We start from the raw sequence: 16,876 nt of genomic DNA, 5'->3' as shown, positions 1-16,876 counted from the left end.
ACTTACGCAGTGAATTGCGGGTCCTGGGAGTGTTGTTGAACAAAGAGACCTTGAGGTGCCAACACAACACTCCCTGAAAGAGGCACACAGGTGGACGGGGTGGTGAAGAAGACCTATGGCATCCATTAGCCTTGGCATTGAGTCCAAGAATTGGGATTCTCATGTTGCAATTATAAACAAAATCTGTTAGGCCACACTTGGAGTTTCGCGCACAGTTCTAGTTGCTAAACTTAGCAAGAATGTGTTTAAGGTACAGACGATGCAGAAAAGATTCACAAGGATGTTGCGTTGGCTTGAATTATAGGGAGAGATGTTTAGGTTGGGACTATTTTCCCTGGAGTGAAGGAGGCTTAGGGGTGACATTAAAAAGGTATATAAAATCATAATGAATATAGATGTGGATGATACCAGTCTATTTGCTAGGGTTGGGTGTGTCTAAAACTGGAGGACAACAGTTTAATGAGAGAGGGGAGAGATTTAAAGTCGACTTAATGGGCAAGTTTTTCATAGAGGTGGTGGGTATTTGGAAAGTATTGTCAGAGGAAGCGGTATAAAGAGTACAATTACAATGTTTTAAAGACGTGTGGGCAGGTAAAATAGATAGGAAATGGAGGGACAAGGGCCAAACGCAGTCTCGGGTTGAGTGATGTCGGGAAGCTCCAAGCCGTACGTGGTTCGACTAGCCCCGACCCGGGGTCCGATGGCCCAGCGCGGGGGAGCTGAGATCCCCCCCCCCCCCCCCCCCCCCCCGATGTGGGAGCATGATCGCCCCGATGCGGAGGGCTCGACCGCCGGCTGCGGGAGCCAAGATCGCCCCAACAACGGAATGGTTGAGTGCCCCGAACACGGGAGAACAAAGAAGGCAAGAAGTTTGAACTTTTTAACCTTTCATTCACAGTGAGGAATGTAGGGGAATCGCTGTGGTGGATGTTATAGTTAAAAATATATTTGGGTGCCTTGTTGCTATTTATTGGTATGACTGTATGGCAAATCAAATTCCTCCTATGTTGCAAAACATACTTGGCTAATAAAGTACTATTATGATTATGAAATGGGATGAGCATAGATGGACGCCTTGGTCGGCATGGACTAGTTGGGCCGAAGGGCGTGTTTCCTTGTGAATGTGTGACCTAAAGGGTGACCTAAAGTGTAAACAGTGCTGCATTGTCAAAGTACAGCCCACTAACGGAGCGTGCTTCGTAACTTCCTCTCCCCGGCAAACGGCAAGGCAGGGAAACCGCATGAAACTTAAGAGGAAACTTAACGAGCCATCATTCTTCCCCCAGCTCCCAGCGGCTGAACGTCGGCGCTCCGAGCCTTTGAGACACCAGGCACCTTGAGTTTAGTTGGAGAGTTTCGAGGACAAAGACAAGGTAGGGCTGAGATAGCGGGAAACGTTAGCATTTGTCAATGGTGGAATTAGAGTCCGCCACATGACGGGTTCTTGGGATCAATAATATGTTCAATTGTTTTTGCTGAGGTCTCGAACGCTCAACGATGTCTAGTCACAGGTCTCTTGCCTTTGATAGGCACAAAGTGTTGGAGTAACTCAGCGGAGAGAGACACAAAGTGCTGGAGTATCTCAGCATCTCTGGAGAAAAAGCGATGGGTGACGTTTCTTCAGACTGAAGGGTCCCGACCCGAACCATCACCCATTAATTTTCTCCACATATGCTGCCTGACCCGCCGAGTTACTCCAGCACTTTGTGTCTATCTTAGGTATAAACCAGCACCTGCAATTCTTTGTTTCTATCTCCTGTCTTTTATTTGAAAGGTAGCGGGTTCAAATTGTCCAGCGCTGCCCCAGAGGGGAGTCTATTCCCACCCTCTACCCTTCCCTGTTGTACCATTGGAGTGTCGCGCTCCTGTATCTCCGATTACTCATTGGACCCAACGATTCCCTTGTGTGGATGTAAAATATGTCGATGCGTTTTTTGTTTCTAAGACAAACAAGCAAATTATCTGCTGTGAATGAAAAATATATATTCTCCCGAAGATTAGCTGACAATGATCTCCTTCAGGTGTCTGCAGAGCATTCACTGGCGCCGTGCGGCCGCTGCCTTTATCGCGATTGTGCCGCTGTTTCGGGACTTTTCTGTAGACTGGGGGTAACGTTCGGGTTTGTTCTGTTTTCAAGCGTGAAGCGTGCTACAGAAATACAAACTCTTCATTGCCACGGTGCTGGAAGCGCAAGGGTTAACTGAAGAAGTGTTGGAGGTATACAGGAAGTCATATAGTCAGCGGCTGGTGTCAAGATAGTGGGTGTAGAGGTGAGGCAGTTGGTGGCCTTGAAGAAGAGGTCAGGTCCGATCCAGGATCGATCCCGTCATCGGGAGTTAGCACGTTCTCCTCGTGACCGTCGGGGTTTTTCCGGGTGCTCCGGTTTCACTCCATATTTCAAAAACGTGTGGGTTTGTTGGTGTATACGGGTGATCCCTGGGCACAAATCGCTTGTGTCCATGCTGGATCTCTGGTCTAAACTAAGAGTGGAGAGAGTCAACCGTGTTTAATTGTCATATGCACAGACTAGAGAACAATGGAATTCTTTCGTGACAGACGTATAAATATTATACCCCTAGACAACATATAATTATGAATTAATAACCCAAGTGCTAGTGTAAAAATCCCCAAATCTTAGTGCAATCAGAGGCATTCCACGGTTCATAGTTTAATTAGTGCTGTGTGGCGTTCAAGTGCCTGGTGGTTGTTGGGAAGAAGTTATTCTTGAAGCTGGTGGGCACCGTTTTCGGCCTCCTGTACCGCCTTCTTCCTGATGGTAGGGGTTAAATGAGAGCATGGCCACGGTGTTGTGGGTCTTTCATGGTGCTGGCTGTCTTCATGAGGCAGCGCCATCTATAGATCGCTTCAATAAATACCCTTTATTCTTAAACTGTGGCCCCTGATTGTACTCCCCCAACATCGCAAACGTTTCCTGCATCTAGCCTGTCCTATCCCTAAATAAATGTTTTATGTTTCTATAAGATTGCCTCTCATCCTTCTAAATTCCAGCGAATACAAGCCCAGTCGCTTCATTCTTTCATCATGTGACAGTCCTGCCATCCCGGGGATTAACCTCATGAACCTATGCTGCAGTCCCTCAATAGCAAGAATGTCCTTCTTCAAATTAGGAAACCAAAACTGCACACAATACTCCACGTGTGGTCTAACCAGGGCCCTGTACAATTGCAGAAGGTCTTCTTTGCTCCTATACTCAACTCCTCTCATGAAGGCCAACACGCCATTAGCTTTCTTCACTGCCTGTTGTACCTGTATGCTTACTTTCAGTGACTGGTGTACAAGGGCACCCAGGTCTCGTTATATTTCCCCTTTTCCTCATCTGACAGCATTCAGATAATAATCTGCCTTCCCGCTCTTGCCACCAAAGTGGATAACCTCACATTTATCCACATTATACTGCATTTGCCACTCACCCAACCTGGCCAAATCACCCTGCGTCCTCATAGCATCCTCTTCACAGTTCACGGGTTATGGGGAGAAGGCAGAAAAATGGGATTAGGAGGCTGAGATCAGCCATGATTCAATGGTGGAGTAAACTCGATGGGCCGAATGGCCTAATGCTACTGTAACTTGTGTGAACCTTTGAGAGAATGTGACTGATGGGGTGTAGAGTTGGAGAGGTGGGTAGAGCCACACAAAGACGGGGTGGAATGCAGAGTCGTGGTGGGCATCAGTTCAGCCGCGATGCCGGAGTGGTCGATAGGGTCGAAATGGCCCATGCACACCGCTAAGTCATACATCAGTATCTTCTGCTTCTCCCACGAGTCCTGCATCCAAGTGGCATCGCTTGCCCGCACTGTGTCTCTTCTATCATTCCAGCATCATCGATCCCTGATTTGGCTGGTCGGACCCTCTGGTATTTTGAGCGACAGGATATTAGGGGTTGGATCTTAAGGGGTTGGACAGGCTAGATGCAGGAAGATTGTTCCCGATGTTGGGGAAGTCCAGAACAAGGGGTCACAGTTTAAGGATAAGGGGGAAGTCTTTTAGGACCGAGATGAGAATATTTTTTTTTCAAACTGAGAGTGGTGAATCTGTGCCACAGAAGGTAGTTGAAGTGGCCCTTGTGGCTAAAGGGATCAAGGGGTATGGAGAGAAGGCAGGTACAGGATACTGAGTTGGATGATCAGCCATGATCATATTAAATGGCGGTGCAGGCTCGAAGGGCTGAATGGCCTACTTCTGCACCTATTTTCTATGTTTCTATGATATCACAAACTTGCCCCGGGGTTACTGGGGGAAGAACGGCTTTGTCGATCCGGGCAGACTGTCGGTTGTGTAAGCTTGTGTTCGAAGTCATCTGGAGCAAGACCCTGCTGGGAAGTTGTCAGAGGAAATGGGTGTGTGGGACTGATTAGTACTGGGAATGGGGTGGGTGTGGTGGTCGCTACTGCAGTCGGATGGGTGTGAGGAAGATTCGTACTGGCGGGGGAATGGATGTGAGGATAATATTACTGGAGGTCAAATGGGTGTTTCTGGAGATTAGTGCTGGAAAGGAAGTGGGTGTGTGTACTGTGTAGCACTGGCGAATAGTGGAAGTGAGTGGAGTGTAATATTTACCTCTAGATTGTCTGGAATATTGGGAGAGATATCAGAAGCAGTACTTTATTTTGGATGAAATGTTAAATGACAGAAATATAGGTTAGTGTGGAAGTCAGACACAACCAAAGGCCCCTGTGGCTGGAGTTCCCATCCTTAGTTCATTCAGATTCAAGTTCGTAAAAGCCTAAAGCTGAGGTCAAATACAAGCAGCAGGCTGATGTTACACACCATTGATGAAATTCCCAGAGGATGGAGCTAATGCCCAGAAATTCTGACAACGGGAAGGGGCCTAAATGTGTGAACTATTTTCTTAGTGTTGAATTTTTAGTTTAGTTTAGTTTAATTTAGACAAAAAGTGTGGAGGCAGGCCCTTCGGCCCACCGAGTCCACGCTGACCAACGATCATCCATACACTAGTTCTATCCTACAAACTAGGGACAATTTACAGAAGGCGAATTAATCTACAAACCTGCATGTCTTTAGAATGTGGATGGAAACCGGAGTACCTGGAAGAAACCCTACGTAGTCACAGGTAGAACGTACAAACTCCGTACAGACAGCATCCACAGTCAGATTGAACCCAGCTCTCTGGCGCTGTAAGGCAGCCACCCTACCACTGTGCCACTGTGCTGAAATGGGTATAGAAGTTGGGACATTACCATCCATCCATAAGACATAGATGCAGAATTATGTTATGACATTACGTTTCAATTGTTCAAGATGTTGGTGAGGCTGCACGTGGAGCTTTGGTCACCCTGCAAGAGTAAAGATGCCGTTATCAGGCACCCCTCTCTTGAGGCAGCCAAAGTTGATGATGTGTGGTCTATGACTTCCTGCACCCCGGCTTGTTTACAAAGTGGCGAAACTAATGGTGAGGACGCTCCTGATAGTGGAGAGAAGGTGGAGCTGACTTGGTCAGGTCAATTGACCCTGCACGAATGAGGCAGTGATCAATAGATGGTGATATTTGACTCTTATCAGCACATGAGGCAGAGTGATCATGAGGCCAGAACGTTGAGTGGACTGAGGAAGCAGTTCAGGCACACGTGTGAGCTTCCCCTTGAGGTTACGTACAGCCACGGATGTGGCCGGTGATATCTGCTGGAGTGTAAGATGCGAAGACGTGCAAAGTCTGGGTGGATAAGGTTGTTAAAACATGCAACGTTACAGTACAAGAGCAGGCCCATTGACCAACAAGTCAGCTCAGACCGAACTAATCCCATCTCCCTGCACATGCTCCATATCCATCTACTCCCTGCCTGGTCACGTGTCTGTCTAAATAGGTTTTAAATTTCATATCTGCTCCTACCACCTCCCTCAGCAGCACGTTCCAAGCAATCACCAATCTCTATGGAAAAAAAAAAAACTTTGCACATCTCCTTTAAACGTTTCCCCTCTAGCTTTCAACCTACACCCTCCAGCACTGGATATTCCAGTCTAGAAAAAATATTCTGACTATCCAATCTTTCTGTGACTCATAACTTTATATACTTCTATCATCCCTGATGCTCCAGAGAAACCAATCCCAATTTCTCCAACATCTCCTTATGGCTAATACATTCCAATCCAGGCAACATCCTGGTGAATCTCTTTTGCATCCTCTCCAAAGCCTCCACATTATTCCTACAATCTAGTGACCAGAACTGCACGCAATTCTCCATATGGGACCTAGCCAATGTTTATTATAGTTTCAACATGACTTGCCAACTTTTATACTCAATGCCCTGGCAGATGAAGGCAAACCTTCTTTACAACCCTATCTACTTGTGTTTCAGGGAGCGATGGAATTGCTTGCACCCCCCTCTGTACAACAATATTCCAAAGATCCTGTCATTTATTGTTTAAGAAAGAACTGCAGATACTGGAAAAATCGAAGGTGGACAAAAATGCTGGCGAAACTCAGCGGGTGAGGCAGCATCTATGGAGCGAAGGAATAGGTGATGTTTCGGGTCGAGAACCTTCTTCATATGGGTCTCGACCCGAAACGTAATCTATTCCTTCACTCCATAGATGCTGCCTCCCCCGCTGAGTTTCTCCAGCATTTTTGTCTACCGCCATTTATTGTATACCTTGCTCTTGCATTTTACCATCCAAAATATGTCACCTCACATAATCTATGAAGCAGACAATGTGGTCTAGACAAAGAAGGAAGGGGTTTTTGATTGGGGCAAAGTGAAGATGCTGCAGGGCTCAGAGTTAAGTGTGAACAGAGTGCAGGGTGTGCGGTGAGTGTAGAGAGTAGTGTGCAACAAGTCCCTCTCAATGTCAGCCTTTAATAACGTTACTGAGTTGGGTTTACCTGCAAATAAATGGGAGGTGTTGTTCATTACACCAATGAATTTTGAGCATTGCACTGCCAATTACATAATTCCGACAAGTTTACTTTAGTTTAGTTTAGAGATACAACGTTGAAACAGGCCATTTGGCCCGTTGATCCACGCACAATAGCCTATCCTAAACACACTAGGGACAATTTTACCAAGCCAATTTGCCTACAAGCCTGTCCACCTTGGACAGTGTGGGAGGAAACCAGAGATCCCTGAGAAAACCCGCGCAGTTCACAGGGAGAACGTACAAACTCCGTAAGGACAATTACCCGTAGTCAGGATCGAACCTGGGTCTCTGGCACAGGAAGGCAGCAACTCTACCGCTGACCCACTGTACCTACCACAGGTTTGATGTAGTGGGTTTGTAGAATCATCCAGTACAGACAGTAACAGGCCCCTCAACCCATGAAGTTCATGCTGACCATCAACCACCCATTTACACCAATCCTACACTAATCCAATTTGATTCTGCTCGCATTCCCATCAACATTCTACTACATGCCACATTCAATTTACAGCAGCCAACCAAACCGCCAGCTCCCATGTCTTTGTGATGAGGAGAGAAACTGGATACCAGGAAGAAATCCTCATGATCATACAGTGAACCTGAAAACTCCATCGAGGCAGAACCGGAGGTCAGGATTGAACCAGGAATGATGCAGAAACAGTTCCATCAGCTGCACCACTGTGCCACCTACAATGTTCAATAACCATCGCTAGTGAGCGTGAATGTTTTTTGCCCCAAATTACAAATACTGTACAGTGTTAGTGACAGGCAATGGGATACTTCGAAAAGTATGCAAAAAATCACCATCTCATGTCAATGAAACATCGATAAATTGCAACAGTTGTTTTTGTAGTTGCGTGGATGGATTTTGTGTTCCAGGACACATCATTTTCTAATTTTGTCATGTAAAAATATAATGAAAGAAATAGATGTGAAAATAATAATTTGGAAATTTCCCCAAGATGTGGGAAGATCATTTTAACATAGAATAGTCAATGGGATAAGGGCAAGTTGTCACTCAGAGGACACCAATTACACTTTTATAATGTGCCATTTCAGTAAAAGACTCACCGTTTATGGAAAAACAGTGGGTGGCAGTTTCCACATTCTCTTTCTTTAATTCTTTCTTTAAGTGCTTGACCACTTCTTACCATTTATCTTGCAAATATCAATATAAAAGCGAGACATTCAAGATGTTGCTAAATACAAACTTTCCATGTTGGTGGCATAAGTTGAGGGGCAGGTTTGTGCATTGCACTTCCGCATTAGAATCAAAGTCCTATCTTATGCCATTGCTCAATCTCTCCCTGTGATCCTGCATTAATTCAAGACTTATCTCAGTTTCACTTGTGATCACATGAGTGCTTAGAAACTAACTGCCCCATGCTCTCCGTTGATGTGCTTTATTGGAAATAGCATTGATGTGGTTGCACCAAGATCAATTGTTAGTGATATTTACACCTTGAATATTGAGGCTATGGGTCATCTCCACTTCAGCACCGTTCCCTCTATCGTAGCCAATTTCAAACAGACTGGAGTTTCTGTCCAGTGAAAATGGATTTCTGTAGTCACCATCCACACTGTGGTTGCAGTATTTGACATGTAATCTCTTGAGGTGGTTTGTTTAGCTTACATTTTAGGCAGTAGGAATGAAGGCAAATTTGAAAGAGTAGTTCAGATTTTGCATGTATATTTCTGATACTAAGTACACTGAATGTTACCTTGGACAAAAGCTTTGCCTGACAACATTTAAGACGGGAATGGCGGCAGCATGGCGCAGTGGTAGAGCTCCTGCCTCACAGCGCCAGAGGCCCGAGTTTGATCCTGATTATGGGTGCTGCCTATACGGAGTTTGCACGTTCTCCCTGTGACTATGTGGGTTTTCTCCGGGTGCTCCGGTTTTCTCCGACACTCGAAAGACGTGCAGGTTTGTATGTTAATTGGCTTTGGTAAAATTATAAATTGTCCCTAGTGTGCAGGATAATGTTAGTGTATGGGGTGATCGCTGCTTGGCATGGACTCTGTGGGCCGAAGGGCCTTTTTCCAATCTGTATCTTGAAAAAAAGTCTAAAAGGAAGATGTAAGTCTGTTCAAATGAAGATTTGCAGCTTCCACTGCCCATGTTGCCATACCCCACTGCCACTGTTACCTTGGCTGAATCTTGCAGAGCAAAGTGTAACATTACACCAAAATAAAGAACTCAGGCCACCTAAAGGGATTATGTACAATTTACATAATAATTGGTGGCACAAGTCCTCTTTCCGCAGATGCTGCCTGACCTGCATACTATTTCCAGCATTGTCTGGGTTTATTTCAGATCTACAGTTTTATTTTGCACTTAGCTAATGTCTGTAAAGTCTGCAGGGTGCGGTCTTGCTCTTTTCCGCACCATTTCCTCTATATTTGAGATGCTGTCACTTCAAAAGCAGATAATGAATGACATCAGCCAACAACTGTATTCTTAAGATAAACACAAAATGGTGGAGTAACTCAACGGGTCAGGCAGCATCTCTGGAGACCAAGGATGTGTGACGTTTCAGGTCAGGTCCCTTCTTCAGACCCTGAAACGTCACCCATCCTTTTCCCCCTGAGATGCGGCCTGACCCGTTGAGTTACTCCAGCACTTTGTGTCTGTCTTCGGTATAAACTATCATCTGCAGTTCCTTTTTACATCATCTATCTTTAAGATAGACACAAAGTGCTGGAGTAACTCAGCAAGTCAGGCAGCATCTCTGGAGAAAAAGGATTCGGGTCGGGAAGCTTTTTCAGACTGAAAGTAGGAGGTTGGGGGGGGGGGGGGGGGGTGGGGGGGGTGAGGTGTGAAGAGCTGGAGGCGAGAAAGGACCAGGAACAATCAGAGACAGCCACAAATGATTTCAGGCAAGACGTTGCCTGGTAGGTCCAATGTTTGTTATCCAATAAAGAAAGAATTGGATAACAAACGAGGTCTTGATTACAGAATAACATGATTATCCACAAGGTCTAATTTAGTTGACAGTAGATCCAATTTTCTGTTACAATGATGGGTGCACTCTAAAACATAATCAATGAAGTTCCTGAAATTTTGGTGGCGTAACTGCTGCATTCCATAACCCTACTTTTAGGCTTTGGCTGCTGTCACCACATTGGCTCAAGTCACACTCCTATTTACTAGTTATGAGCCCTCACTGTTATTTCCCCTAATAATTCCCCTATTAATTAGTACAGTTTCAGCAGAGTTTAGATGCAGTCTGAAGTTTCCTCCACACATCATAGGAGAGATATGAGGTGCACCAGGTTGCTGCCTGGACTAGAGGGTATTTACTATAAACTTTCTCTGGAACTTGGGAGGTTAAAGGGAGAGCAGATGGGTATATAAAGGTATTGCTGGGGGCGCTGCAATGGCGGCAGCCCTGTCAGCAGCGCATTAGTTTTTTCAACTTTTTTTATTTTTTTAGTATGTTTTAAAGTATGTTTTTAATGTTTCTTTGTGTGTTTTGTGTGTGTTTTGTGTGGGGGGGGGGGGGGGGGGGGGGGGGGGGGGAAACCGTTTCGGCCGCCTCCTCCATGGAGAGGCGATTTTTTCCAGGTCGCCTCCCCCGTGGCCTAACAGCAAGGATCGGCACGGCCTTTCCCGGAGACGCGCCCGGGGCTTCAGCGGCGGGCGCAGTGTGGACTCTCGGCATGGAGAGGGCGAGCCCTCGCTTGGGCTCGCCGGATGTTTGCGCTCCGTTTCGCTGGCCTGGGGCAGCCGGCAGCCTGAAGCCGCGGTCTGCACAGCTCCAGCTGGCGCGGCGTCTACAGCGATAAGACAGAATTCCTCCTCATAGGCTCCAAAGCCACACTCAGCAAAATCAATAACCCCACTCTCACCATCGACGGCACCACTGTCTCCCCATCTCCCCAGGCCCACAACCTTGGCGTGATCTTTGATTCCACCCTCTCCCTTGAGCCTCACATCCGCCATGTCATTAAAACCTCCTTCTTTCATCTCCGCAACATCGCCAAACTCAGACCCTCTCTCACACCGCCCGCTGCTGAAAGACTCATCCATGCCTTCATCTCCACCCGACTGGACTATTGCAACTCACTTCTCCTTGGCATCAGCTCCACCTACATCAACCGACTCCAACTGGTCCAGAACGCAGCCGCCCGACTCATCACCCACACCAAATCCTGGCATCACATCACTCCAGTCCTCAAACAACTTCCCTGGCTTCCCATCTCCCACCGGATCACCTACAAAATCCTGATCCTCACCTACAAAGCCCTCCACCATCTGGCCCCCCCATATCTCATTGACCTCCTCTCCCCCTACCAACCCTCACGGTCCCTCAGATCCACATCAGCCAGTCTCTTCTCCATCCACAAGTCCAACCTCCGCAGTTTTGGGGACAGAGCCTTCTCCAGGGCAGCTCCCAGGCTCTGGAACTCCCTCCCCCAACTGATCCGCAATTCTGTGTCCCTCACCATCCTCCAGTCCCGCCTCAAGACCCATCTCTTCACCTCTGCCTATCCTTAGCCCCACATCCCCGTCCCTTTTCATCTGTGCATTAATTGCCTCATACTGTGTTTTGTATTGAATTCTGTCTTTACTTTGTGTACTAGTCATGTCTCTACTATTTATTTCATTCCCCTTACATGTTTTTCCTCTACATGCTCAATTTTTGTAAGGTGTCCTTGAGACTCTTGAAATGCGCCCATAAATAAAATTTATTATTATTATAATTATCCCTCGTGGGGGACCGGGGGAAGAAGAAGCCATCACTGCCGGCCTGCGGCCAACTTCTACCGCAGGCGCGGTGGCGACTTACCATCACCCGTGGAGGGGAGCTTCGACCGCCGGCCCTGTGATCTGCGGTGCTTCTGGCTGCGGCGCGGCGGGAACTTTAAACTTTAAATCTTCGACCGCCGGCCTGCGGCCTACACCAACTTAAAGCCGCGGTCTCCGGTGGGGAAGAGCCGATCCTGGACTTACCTGGACTTGTACCTTGTCCTTTTACCATCTGGACGCCCGCAGCGACGGCTGCGGAGGGTTGAGGTCCCGACCACGGGGGAAAATGGAGGAGGACTGGCCAAATTGTGTGCCTTCCACCACAGTGATGAATGCTGTGGTGGATGTTTATGTTAAATTTTTATTGTGTTTTTGTGTGTGTTCTTTATAATTGTACCGCTGCTGACATATTCATTTCACTTGCACTTTATGTGTAATGTGACAAATAAACCGTATTGTATTGTATTGTATAAAATCATGAGAGGCACAGATAGGGTAGACAGTCAGAACCTTTCTCACCATGTCAAATACCAGAGAGCGTAGCTTTAAGGTTGGAAAGTGGAAAGTTTAGAGGAGATTTGCAGGGCATATCTTTTACACAGAGGTGGAGGCAACTATGACAGTGGCTCTTCAGACATTTTTACAGGAAATGGAGAAATATCAATCACATGCAAGCAGAAGTGAGTAGTTTAATTTGCTATCATGTTCGACGCAGACATTGTGGCCTGATGGGTCTTTTCCTGTGCGATACTGTTCTGAGTTTTAAGATATTAAATCATGATTCCACAGAACTTCCGCTGCTCTTGTTCTATAAGCCTTCTTCTCTCTTCTGACATCATTACTTCCTCTTTTAGACATTTACAACCTTTAGTTGATTGAAATCTGACCAAAATGAAGCAAACAACATGAATCTATCAGTCATATCTATCGTGTTCATTTGCCTCAAATATTATCCGAGAAATGGGAGGGGCCACTCTAGTCATCCGACTAGTTCCATTGTACTCCTCCTTGTATCCCTTCATTATCACCTCTTCCCCAGCCAAAAGTGGGCCATTATCGGCTCTATCCTTCCTTGGTCATCTGTTGCCGGTCCTGCTTTGTTCTGATCTGTTCTTACCTCCAGTCCCCTCGAAGCCATTTATTCTATCCCATTTTTCATTCTTTCCATTTTTCCATCAATGGCCCCCGGATTTCACCATGATGACATTTCACAGCGACAATTACTTGGGCTTTACATGTCTTTGGTAAGTAGGAAAAAACTGGAGCAGGAGGAACACAAAACTCCACACAGACAAAACCCGAGATCAGGATTGAACCTGCGTCTCTGCCAACTAAACTAAACAAAACTACTCTGCCTTAGATGGGCAATCTCTTGTTACTAAACAGTGTCCACTGCTTCGAGATCTGAAGAAGGGTCTCGACCCGAAATGTCGCCAATTCCTTCTCTCCATAGATGCTGCCTCGCACGCTGAGTTACTCCACCATTTTGTGTCTACCTTCTAGATTTTCCCACATCCTCTGTATATGCTTTCTGTCAAGATCCCCAAGATTTTACGTTTTAATAAAGCCCTTTTCACTCTTCCAAGCTCCAATGGATTACACATCTAATTTGTCCAACCTTTCCTCCCAGGACAACCTGCCAATTCAAAGTATTAATCTGGTACTGCTTTCTCTAAACTGCATCCAATGTATCACTTCCTTCCTTAATGAAGGAAGCCATCACAGTGTGCAATAGTCAGGTCCAGTTAGTTTAAGTTTATTGTCATATGCATGCATACGGTGAGTACAATGAACATTTCATTTGCAACAGCATCACAGTTACAAAGACAACACACAATAACATACCTTATACATGAATTGCACATAAATCCTTCAAAACAATGGAAAGAAAGATTACAAAAACAAGACATTAGTGCAGAATACAATTAAAGAACAAGTCCATTGTAGTGCAAGCAGTGGTCCTTTGTGTTTCAGGACCTGATGGTTGTAACTAGGATGTGAAAACTTGGATGGGAATTCAACGATTAATAAACTATAACTCCAACGGAGTCATGACCTTCGAATCAAAAAACATGTTTCTCTCGGGAGGGATTTTACTCTAAGGTGGCATAATGGTGCAGCATCGCAGCTCCAATGATTTGGGTTCAATCCTGACCTCTGGTCTTATGTGGAATTTGCACTTTCTCTCTTTCTTCCCTCCCACATCCCAAAGACTTTAATTTGTTAATTGACTGGTAATTTGGCTACTGTGAAATGACCCTAGTGTGTAGGTGAGAGGCAGTATCTGGGAGGAACTGTTGTGAATGTGGGAGAGTAAATTAGGATTAGTGTGAATGATTTGCACAGACACAATGAGCCAAACCTCCAGATTCAGGGACAGTTTCTTCCCAACTGTGATCAGGCAACTGAACCATCTTATCAACAACTAGCTACCAACTACTGCATTGGAGACTCTCAGACTTTACTTTACTGGACTTTACCTTGCACTAAACGTGAATCCCTTAATCCTGTATCTGTACACTGTGATCGACTCGATTGTAATCCTGTATAGTCCTTCCGCTGACAGTATAGCAGGCAACAAAAAGCTTTTCAATGTACAATGTACACTGTACACGTGACAATAAACGATGCTAAGCTAAACTACGTGTCTCTATCACTCGATTTGTCAGCATGGTAGCGCAGCGGTAGAGTTGGTACCTTACAGCGCTCGAGACCCGGGTTTGATCCTGACTATGGGTGCTTGTCTGTACGGTGTTTGTACATTCACCCCGTGACCTGCGTGGGTTTTCTCCGGAATCTCTGGTCTCCTCCCACACTCCAAAGACGTTGGGGTTTGTATGCTAATTGGTTTGGTATGATTGTAAATTTTCCATAGTGTGTGTTGGACAGTGTAAGTGTGCGGGATCGCTGGTCGGTGCAGACTCAGTGGGCCGAAGGGCCTGTTTCCATGCTGTATCTCTAAAGTAAACTAAACTAAAATGACTAGTTTAACGGCCAGCAGATATGGAGCAAGGGGTGTGTGTGGTCACAAGGCAGTGAATGAACACATCACGGCAAGTAAGCATGTAGGTCATTTCTGAAGCTTTTGCATGGGGCCTCTTGCTTTTGTGTATGTTGAGGTGAATGAAGTCTTCCAACAGGAAGTGTAAGCAGGATGTGGGCTCACATTGAGAATGGAGCAGACAGCTTGCATTAGAGCAAGGTTCCGCTAATGGCTGGGTGTTATAATGAGGCAGCAACATTGGCTAAATGTTGCACCATCACTTGCTTGATCTACGATCACTGACACTTTCCTTTCACCTTTCTTGGGAAATTTGCTTTTCTGCATAACACTGTATTTCGAGAGCAATTCCATCGTTGCAAGGTGCACTTGACACCAAATGATTTGCATTTTTTGGATGGTCGGCATCATTGGAAACCCAGTAGCTCACAACGAGTTTGATCCTGACCTTTCTATGCAGAGTTTGCATGTTCTCCCTGTGACCACATGGGTTTCCTGCAGGTGCTCCGGTTTCCATCCCTATCCCAAAGACAAGCGGGTTTGTAGGATAAATGGCTTCTGTAAATTGCTCCTAGTGTGTAGGGAGTGGTGAGAAAGTGGGATAACATAGAACTAATGTGAATGGGTAGACAAAATTGCTGGAGAAACTCAGCGGGTGCGGCAGCATCCATGGAGCGAAGGAAATAGGCAACGTTTTGGGCCGAAACCCTTCTTCAGACTGATCATGTGAATGGGTGATCGATGACTGTTGTGGACTAATTGGTCAGAGGGCCTGTTTCCTTGCTGTATCTCTAAACTAAACTATATAAAATAAACTCCCCTGACATCAGTCTGAAGAAGGTCTCGTCCCGATACATCACCCATTCCTTCTCTCCAGAGTTGTTGCCTGACCCGCTGAGTTATTGCAGCATTTTGTGTCTACCTTCAATTTATACCAGCATCTGCAGTTCTTTCCTACACATAAACTAAACTATAGCTGGATGTTGTTTTCACGTGGTCCTGGTTCAAGGCCTAAAGACTTGGACAATTCCATGACCTTCCTGAAAGTGTTTTATTGCTGTCGCTTACCTGAGAGTGGAGACTGAGACTCAGTTTAACATGTGTGGAGTTTGCACATTCTCTCTGTGACGGCATGGGTTTCCCAAAGACATCAACATTGCTGTGGAATGTCAGCCACCAATATTGATCCAGTCTCTTGAGTGGGACTGGAAGCCACAATATGCAGGCCCGGAGAAGAGAATAGTAGCACTTCAGCCTTTTCTATGTCCATGAGTTTTCACCCAGGCCCAAGTTTAAGTGACCATGTTTCATATTCAGCACCAAGGAGTCTCCACAGAAAATGAAATCTAACTGTGTTTGTTGTTCCAGGGAAGGGTCTTCAATCTAAAACATTAATTATGTTTCTTTATCTACAAATGCTGCTGAGTGTTTCCAGTATTTTTTGCTTTTATTTCACATTAATACCTGATCAGGTTACCCAATCATTTCCTTGAGTTCGTGCAATGTCCATCCTCTTGTGTCTCCTGTTACATTTTCTTCAATAACATCCAGTGTTAAATGTTTGTTTAAAGGTCTCTCGGTTCGCAATAGCATGTTGAGTATTGAAGCTTGGTCCGTTCTATATGCAATACTTTGGCTGCTTGGCTCTTTTAATATATGTTTATTTTAAGCTAAATGTGTTATTGCTGGTGGCCTGGCTATAGTAGGAAGAGACCACATGACAGTCAGCCTAATATCAGTCTAACACCAGTCTAACACCGGGCAGCACGATGGCACAGCGATAGAGTTGCTGCCTTAAAGTGCCAGTTCTGTGACCGCATGGGTTGAGTGCAGGTTAGAGCAAGCCTGGGAATTGTTGACCATTAAAACCAGACCCTGGTACACCTACCTCTACCAAATACACAGTTTCCTATCTGTTACTACAGAAGGCTTCCGCTGACTGGAGTATAGTATTCGTATAATATTGAATGTTTGTTTCTGGTAATCCTCTGCTCCTTCCAACATTCAAAGTTTTAGATAAGGAATCGGCCGTGTGCCCCAGCACCACAGACTGAAGTGCCATTTTGTTCTTTGTTGCTACAGGAACTATTCAGCTGTCTGAGCTGTTCAGCAACTCAATTAAACAAAGTGTAAGCCTACATTCATAGGGCCAAACTAGGCTTGATGAACTGGGCAATGTCCATGGAACTGCGCAACAGCTGGGTCTTATTTACTGAGATGAGCTGAGC

General features: G+C 45.7%; 1 protein-coding gene across 1 annotated transcript in view; it reads left to right on the top strand.

Annotated features, from left to right (window-relative positions):
• The first annotated feature begins 1,207 nt into the window (after positions 1-1,207).
• Positions 1,208-16,876, top strand: part of cd53 (CD53 molecule) — a 30,270-nt gene continuing 14,601 nt past the window's right edge. The window contains exon 1 of the mRNA XM_033042696.1: positions 1,208-1,373. The gene's annotated coding sequence lies outside the window, so the exon portion shown is untranslated. The remainder of the gene's footprint in view (positions 1,374-16,876) is intronic.

Source organism: Amblyraja radiata, chromosome 24, assembly GCF_010909765.2.
Source record: "Amblyraja radiata isolate CabotCenter1 chromosome 24, sAmbRad1.1.pri, whole genome shotgun sequence".
In the NCBI taxonomy this organism is placed as follows: Eukaryota; Metazoa; Chordata; class Chondrichthyes; order Rajiformes; family Rajidae; genus Amblyraja; species Amblyraja radiata.
Note: the sequence above shows the minus strand (reverse complement) of the source record. Positions and strands in the feature narration are given on the sequence as shown.